Genomic DNA, 9,208 nt, shown 5'->3' on the forward strand with positions numbered 1-9,208 from the left:
GTGCCGGATGCAGCCCGGTGGACGTCGGTGAGCTGGCGAGGACGTGTTCGGTGACCCCAGCCGGTTCGTAGCCTGGTGAGAAAGGAAGGTGGAGGAGAAAAGATGAGGAGGCCAACAGGAGAAAAAAAAAACCCATTGGGGTAAGGGGAGCAATTTCAGACATGCGTTAACTGACACGCACACATGTCGACCGGTACACGTAGCGCTACACACACACAGACACACACTAAAGACGGGCAACATATCAATAACACATCAATATCGTCGTTGTTATCAAGCTGCGTTACAGTGGAGCGAGACAGTGTTCTGAACTCGTTCACCGAGTGTCTCGACCTGCCTGGTCATCACATCCACATTACTAAAGGTCCTTTATCTGCATTTCCTGTGCAGGAATTCTCACGAACAAGGCTCAGCGTCTTCGGTTTTGATTTTTCACAGCCATGAAGACACTGTTACATAACCCCACACGAACAGGAACAACTGTTGGATCCGTGGAAACACAAAATCCGGGTGAAAATCAGTTTAAACCCATCTGCTCCTTCGATAAAATCTGGGTATCTTTCAGTGAAAATCGGTAAAAACCAAAAACGCTGAGACTCGCTCATGAAAGCACCAGCAATCATCCACTAAATACCATCACACCATCAGCATGGAGGCATTTAGTCACAACATAACGTGGGGTTTGATTTTGTCAGTATCTGTCAGCCCCACACACGCACACACTTCTGTTCTGAGTTTTTTGGTGACATTTTTTCTGACAAACTCAACAAGTTGATTAATAGTTGTGGTGTAAACGATTCGCTGACTCTTAAAGCCAAGATAACCCACAGGGCGAAAGGTTTGGCAGGTTTGCCGACACTGCTGCCCGCTTTGTCTCTGCGTCCCAGTCTAATCTCATTATCATGTCTAACTTGTTGAAAACACCGAGCAGTTTGTGGGTTCTGGACTTCGTTGGGACACCGTGGTGGCTGAAAAGCAGGCCTGCGAGAACGGCCGGCTGTCTTGGTGCTCGAATCAGACAAAAACAAATGGAAAGTACAAAAACCATTCACACGCTCTGCGCTTATTTCACCTTTCTCTCCTTTTTACTCATCCTCTCATGCACAGATGACCAGAGAGGAAAACACACACACGCACACTCTGGAACACCAGCTTCACACACACAAACACACATGCACACTCTAGAACACCAGCTTCACACTCACAAACACACATGCACACTCTAGAACGCCAGCTTCACACTCACACACATGCACACTCTAGAACGCCAGCTTCACACTCACAAACACACATGCACACTCTAGAACGCCAGCTTCACACTCACAAACACACATGCACACTCTAGAACACCAGCTTCACACACACAAACACACATGCACACTCTAGAACGCCAGCTTCACACACACAAACACACATGCACACTCTAGAACGCCAGCTTCACACTCACAAACACACATGCACACTCTAGAACACCAGCTTCACACACACAAACACACATGCACACTCTAGAACACCAGCTTCACACACACAAACACACATGCACACTCTAGAACGCCAGCTTCACACGCACGCACACATGCACATGCACACATACACGCACACACGTATGCACACACACATGCACACTCTAGAACACCAGCTTCACACCTACAAACACACGCATGCACACTCTAGAACTCCAGCTCCACACACACACACACACACACACACACACACACACACACACACACACACACACACACACACACACACACACACACACACATGCACATTCTAGATCGCCAGCTTCAGACACACACATGCACACTCTAGAACACCAGCTTCACACCTACACACACACACGCATGTACACACATGCACACTCTGGAAGTCCCGCTCCCCACACACATACACACACACACGCACATTCTAGAATGCCAGCTTCACACACACATGCACGCACATGCATACACACTCTAGAAAGCCAGCTTCACACGCACATGCGTGTGCACATGCACACATACACACATTATGCACACATACACATTATGCACACACACATGCACAGTCTAGAACTCCAGCCCCCCCCCCACGCACACACACACACACATATTTGACCGTAACTGGGGTTCTTACACTTCATTACACATTTGACCCAAATTCAGTATTAATATTTTACAGTCTCCCTTTGGATCCACTTAAAACGTAAATACTTCTGTCACATGGGGATCCACCAACCTCCGTCTTGGTCCACAGTTTCAGACACAGAAACGCTGTCCTGATACCCGGGACCAGACGGTCTCAGGTCATTATTGATCCAACGTGCCCAACAAATGTAGATAACAGCAGCTCTGAGCTTCGGACATCTCGACTGAAGTGAACGCCGAAGGGAAGGAGATAATCTTTTACTGTTACTCTGAAAGTCCAAGCTCCTCCTCAGAATTAATGTTCAGGGCTTAACCCCAGACTACTCACCAAACATGCAGCGTCTGCCCTCCAACACACTCCGACCATTCCATGAGAGAAGCAATTACAGCCAATGGTGGTTAGTGGTTATTATAGCAAACTGTTTTGGGGGGGGTTCTGTGACCCTCATCGAGGGTCTTGCACGCTGCACGGAATGTGACGCGTTTTATGCGGCCTTTTAGGGACTAACTTCTTATTCAGGGCTCCGCAAACAAGTGAGGCTACAGCAAAACCAGTGTAACCCACATGTTAAGTGACGAGCCGTCATGCAGGAGACGGACAACTTTTTCAGCCGAGCAATTTTGTCAGCGGTTAAGGCTGGCTTTGGCAGACGTCACGTTAAAATGAAACGACGGCTTACATAAATTATCCACACTGGAAAAACAAAACAATAAAAAAAAAACAAAAAGCACGGGCTCTCGTGCCCTCGGAGGTGAAAACATGCATGAACTTCTTGGGAACTAGCGGGGCGGCTGTTAGCGGGGCTATCGGGATTAATTACCCAGGTCGGTGTGCAGGTCGGGACAGCGCTTCCTGCACAATAAACTATGGAGAGGAGGAGGCGCGTGCACGCGCGCGCACGCGCGCGCACAATTTCAATAAAGGGCTACTATCCGCGGCGATTTAAAAAACCAATACCGCACAAGCCCCCCTCGTGGGCTACAGCGGTCAAACTAAATGGCGAGGAGTCAACAGAAGCGAGCCGGAGACAGCTGCCAGTCACCTGCAGGACGCGGAGACGCCGCGCTGCCGCCTTTTGTCTCCAAATGACTTGATACTTGGCGTCTCCCCAAAAACGCTAACAAGCTTGCTACTTTTGCCACAGACAAATTAAACACGTCCGTTGCACATCACAACAGCGACACGCTGCAGCAGCGTTCAAACCCCCCCCCCTTACACCCCCCCCTTACCCGGGGTGGAGACGGTGGCAGACCCAGCGGGTATTTAAACATCTGTCCGAGGACGCCGCTTTCCCCGTCAACGTCCTATCCGGCCAGAAAGACCTGAAACTGTGCTCTTCTCTCCGAGGCGCCGGGATGATGGCCCCCTCGTCCGCCGCTCAACCGAACCCTCTTCGCGCCGCTTAACCCCGCCCTTACTCTATGCCTACTGGGCGCGCGGCTGGGCTGGAGAGATCACGTGGTACCAAGGGCGTTGTTCCTATTGGTCCAGGGCTGTGTCAGTCAAGGGTTTTGCGGCCGAAAAGTAAGTCAGCGACGGCCGTCATTGGACGTCTTGATTGTCTTTTTGGAATTGCGTGATGGATTGTAGATCAAGCGGGTAACAGAATAGAATAGAACAGAATAGAATAGAATAGAACAGAACAGAACAGAATAGAACAGAACAGAATAGAACAGAACAGAATAGAATAGAACAGTATAGAATAGAATAGAACAGAACAGAACAGAACAGAATAGAACAGAATAGAATAGAATAGAATAGAATAGAATAGAATAGAATAGAATAGAATAGAATAGAATAGAATAGGACGTGTTGGATATAACCCATGATGTCATCATTCAGAGCTCAATTTAAAAACTGTTAGACCCCCCCTCATCCGTGCCACACAGAGGGGTGGGGGCAGATAGAAAGAGGGGGTGGGGGGGCAGAGAGACAGAGAAAGATTGCAAGAATTTTTCCTCGTATTAAACAGACAAGGGTAGACATACGACGTTTACTTTTGCATTTCCAATTTATGGAAGTTTTTTTTTTACATTTATGACGACATACGAAATTCATATGAGTGAGCAAGCGGAGTTGTTTTAATCTTCTTTTTTCGTATCTAGTGTAGAGCGTCCTTGGGTCCCTTGAAAGGCGCTATACAAAACTAAGTTGTTGTTGTTGTTGTTGTTGTTGTTCAGTGTTACTGGCTCACAGTTTGACATGAAACAGCTGGTCTGTGTAATGGGATTTGAATAGTCTGGGCATTGAAACAAGTTATTTTGTCCCATATCAAATTTTAGCCTATTGTCTAATGTCTTGGTCCCTAAACTTAACTTCTTCTTCTTTCGGCTTGTTCCCTGTTTCGCCTGCAGGGGTCGCCACAGCGGATTTTTCCCCTCCATAGCTTTCTGTCTGACGCATCCCTCTCCCGCAGTCCAACCCTCCTCGTGTCGTCCTCTATCTGGTCTCTCCACCTTCTCCTTGGTCTTCCTCTTGTTCTTTTGCCAGGTATTTCCAGGTCCAATACCTTCTTTCCTGTATAGTCTATGCCTCCTCTCTGCACATGTCCAAACCATCTCAACCTTGTCTCTCTCAACTTCTCATCCATTCCTCTGATCTTGAACGTAGCTCTCGCGTCTTTGTGTCTCTTCTGGTCTTTTCTAGTCACCTCCAAGGACCAACGCAGCATGTTCATCTCTGCTACCTCCTGTAATGTAGATTCTAGCCTCTCTGTTGTCGTCACTGTCACCATAAAGCATGGCAGGCCTACCCATTGATTGTTATACCTTGCCCTTTACCCTCGACGGCATTCTTTTGTCACAAAGTACCCCAGCTACCTTTCTCCATGAATTCCACCTGCATTGTGTCTTGACTTCCCTTTCAACACTGCCTTCTGCCTGTATTGTCGATCCTAAGTACTTGAATTCGTTAACCTCTGGGACGTCTTCTCCTCCAAAGGTCAAACCTGGACTTTCTACTTGCTTATCTATACACAGGTACTCAGTCTTTGCTCTGCTGATCTTTAGTCCTCTGATCTCTAGCGCTTCTCTCCAGTCTTCAAGATCTCTCTCCAACCTTTCCTTGTCCTTGTTTGCTAGCACAATGTCATCAGCAAACATCGTGATCCATGGTGGCTTTCTTAAGATGTTCTGTGAGGATGCCCATCAGTATCACAAAGGCCTCAACGCCGATCCTTGACGCAGTCCTACCTTTACCTCAAACTCGATTGTTGTTCCAACTGGTCCTTCATGTCTGCTATTTCTTTCCCTCTGCTTGTCATTGTACCAACATCAAGTGTGGCCATCCTAAAATCTTTCGTATTCACTTGTCCCTTTTCTGTCTTTCATGTACCCCTCCCATCCTCCATCTTTTCCAACATTCCCCAACAGCCGCATAGTTTCCATCAGTACCGTGTGAGGGCACAGCACCAATGGCGGTCGTTGTTAACCGGGGCCTTGACCGATCCAGTATGCCGTTCCTGGTCTTATCAATCAGCATGATGATTTGGCGAAATTTTATGTCGGATACCCACCCTGACACAACCACTAACCCTATGGATGGGGGCACAGGTAAAGCGCTGGATACCATCCCAGTATTCACGGATTTACCCCCACGCCTGTCGCGTCTTGGCCCCAAAATGTATAACCTATCTAATATTACATCGACGTGGCAAACAAGTAACGGGGCATCACGGTGGCCCAGTGGTTAGCGCTGTTGCCTCACAGTAAGAAGGTCCTGGGTTCGAACCCCAGGCCGTCCCAGGTCCTTTCGGCATGGAGTTTGCATGTTCTCCCCGTGTCTGTGTGGGTCACCTCTAGGTGACCCGGTTTGCTCCCACCATCAAAAAGACATGTATGTTAGGTTAATACTCCTGCCTGTGCCCCTGACCAAGTACATAGGAAAAAGAACTGGAGTTGGTCCCTGGGCGCTGCACCACAGCTACCCACTGCTGCTATACAACAGAATGGGTTAAATGCAGGAAACAAATTTCACTGAACCCTGTAAAATGACACAATAATGTGGCTGTCTTTCTTCTAAATTAAGACAACATGGGGGTGTCATGTTGTAATGATAATTGGCTGTATTATACAGAAGGCTAATTATCGTTAGCAGTAGCAGTGGTGGTGGTTAGGGAACCCTAACCCTAACCCTAACCCTAGGGAAGTTGTGGTGGAATTTTCTTCCTAGGTTTAAAGATAATACGACACAGTGTCTCTAGGAACTCTACTCTACTTTAAACCTGGGAGCGTTGGGTCAAGGACTGTCTCGGTTCATATCTCTCTGTCTGCTTGTGTTGAATGGGCAAGGCAGTTGTCTTGGTCACTTGTGGGGACCAAAGTTGCAGAGGCTCTGTTCCAGATGGCCAGGGGAGGTCAGGCTGACTCTTCTTAGACATGTATTGCAGGTGACCAGAATCCGGATAATGTCACTTTGATTAATATACGTTTACTCCCTATCAGGATGTAACCTTCACAATTGGTTGGCATTACACAGCGTCCACACTTGTACTACTAATCTGTTTTCCTCGTTTGAGCTTCGATAAATGTTGCTGCATAAGACATCCATATCTCCTCAACCTTCTTTTCTTTAGTTGCAAGTAGTAGTGGTAGTAGTCGTAGTAGTGGATTGTCGTGGAGCTAACGATTGTCCGTGGATTGTCACCTATGAGGATGAGTATCCTCATCCTCATACTTGTGGACGTAACTGTTACGGGTGGTATTATAGCGCCACCCAGTGGATGTTAACTGTAGTTAATGTTACGTAAGGCACGCAGTCTCCTGCGTGCGTCAGTTCATCTCTGTATCGTTGGTACTTAACAGTTCGACACTAAAGCCCCTTAACTGTTACCTTGGAGTATGCCTCGTTTTTACACACCGCTAGCTCCAGCAGTAACTTGATATTGTAGCGAATTCGGGGGGGACAACGCAACCACAGGAACTGCCGCGGCCGGGAAGCGAACCCGTATCGCCCGCACCGCGGGAGACATCGCTAACCGCTATACTAAAGGATCAGACCCGCCAGCCAGCGGCCAGCGTGTCTCGTTATCCACGCATGTTACACTAGCCCCCTCCTTCTGGAAGCACGTCCCCGCGCTTAAGCATATCAGCTCATTCACGCCTCAGGGCGCATGCGCTTCCGATGGCCTTACGGTCGCCCCATCCCACTCCTGACACCAGGGTAGCGAATTCGGGGGCCAACGCAACCACAGGAACTGCCGCGGCCGGGACGCGAACTCGTATCGCCCGCACCGCAGGAGGCATCGCTAACCGCTAGACTAAAGGGTCAGACCCGCGAGCCAGCGGCCAGCGTGTCTTCTTATCCATGCACGTTACAATATTTACACCTTGACACTTTTCACCCGTTTGTTGGTAGGTGCAGGTGAAAGTTTGTCGACAGTTGTGTGCATGTCGTTGACACTTATCCATGGTAAATCTTGCAGGCATCGCGAATAATATGCCCTTGTCAACTGCATACGCCAACAAACAGGAAACTGGTATGACCGCTGCAGTAGAAACCGGAAGTCAGTGGACTACAGTTATGGACAGAGCTGATTGGGGAGAAAGGGGGGAGGGGCGGGACATCGGTCTTAATCACGGTCCTAAAGTCCAAACCTCAAAACAAACAGCACAATAACAACCAAAACATGAACTAAAACACAATTTTAACTCGAACATTAACAGTCCCCCAGGGGTGGGCGAGCTTGTCCAGAGAGGGCCGGTGTGGGTGAAGGTTTTTGTTCCAACCAAGCAGTTACACACCTGCGTCTCCTAATCCAGTTCCTCAGCAAAGACTCTACTGGTTGTTTAGTGGGGTCAGGTGTGTAACTGCTTGGCTGGAACCTTCGCCCACACCGGGCCCTTTCTGGATAAGATCGCCCACCCCTGCATCAGCCCCTGCGCTCCCCCCACCGCGGAGCCGCCGTCACTCACAGCGACCACCTTTTCCGGTCGCTACAACATATTTGACGCATTTTTCCCCCTTCCTACAGGTTGCATGTCACGTCCGCAGCACTCCACGTCATGCAAATGTAGGCCACACAACTCCACCTCGGCCTCATGCAAATCGGTAAACAGCGTCTCACAAAGAAGGTTCGTGCCGCGCTGAGGTGACTCATTAAGACCTCAAACGGAGTAATGACGCGCATGCGCAGTGTTTGCGCTCTCGTCTACCTGTCATTGCGCGATCACCTGTTGCCAAACGCTGCGCCCAGGTTACCGCTGCAGCCTGGGGAGGACGGGGCTGACCTGACGGGGTTTTGCATCGTGCCTGCTGGTTTACCCGTCCGTATGAACACGAGGCACGTCCAGGTCTGGTGCGTTTTGAGGCTGTCCTAATGAAAGATGGATTAAAGCAAAGCAAACTGCAGCCCGCCATTGTTTTTTTTTCTTGTCAGTCGGTTCCTCTCAACCGGGTAAGGCCATTTACTAATACGTACTTCTAATGCATTTTAAATCATCATATTTCATTATATGTCATCATATATATGATTTCAACTGTGTAACAGTAGCAACTAACTAGAGGAATAGTGGACAATTTGAATACAGACTCAAACAAGGTGCACTGAGATTGACTTAATCCCATAATCACAATAGGTATATGAAAACCATTATTTTTTTGTATAGCATGGTAATCGATCACCTTTGATTTTCCCAATACGACCAACCAAATAGACTACTGCATCAGGGATGCGCAAAACCCACACTAGGAACAATGTGACGGTTTGTCCCGATTTAGGGAGTCGATCCTTTAGGAGAGCGGACGCTGCAGGTTTGTCCGTCCCTCCGTAGCATGTCTACGGGGGCCGTCTTGCCTGCGTGCAAGAATGATGCATGAGTCTGTAGCCCGGTGGAGATAATAGGTCTCAGCAGAGCGTCACCAAGGTAATAGAAACTCCGGAGGATTTGTCCGCATGTGGCTGTAGTGCGCATCCCTGCTGCAACTAGAGACCTGCTCGGATCAGCCCTCAACCCGACTCTGACGAGGGGACAAATCAGATTCTCGGCGTTTCAAGATTTTATGATTTTGTGTTTTGCATGTTAATTAGTGTGTTTGTGTGTGTCTGTGTGTGCGTGCGTGCGTGATTCATACACAGCACACC

Source organism: Lampris incognitus, unplaced genomic scaffold (genome assembly GCF_029633865.1).
Source record: "Lampris incognitus isolate fLamInc1 unplaced genomic scaffold, fLamInc1.hap2 scaffold_248, whole genome shotgun sequence".
Taxonomy (NCBI): domain Eukaryota; kingdom Metazoa; phylum Chordata; class Actinopteri; order Lampriformes; family Lampridae; genus Lampris; species Lampris incognitus.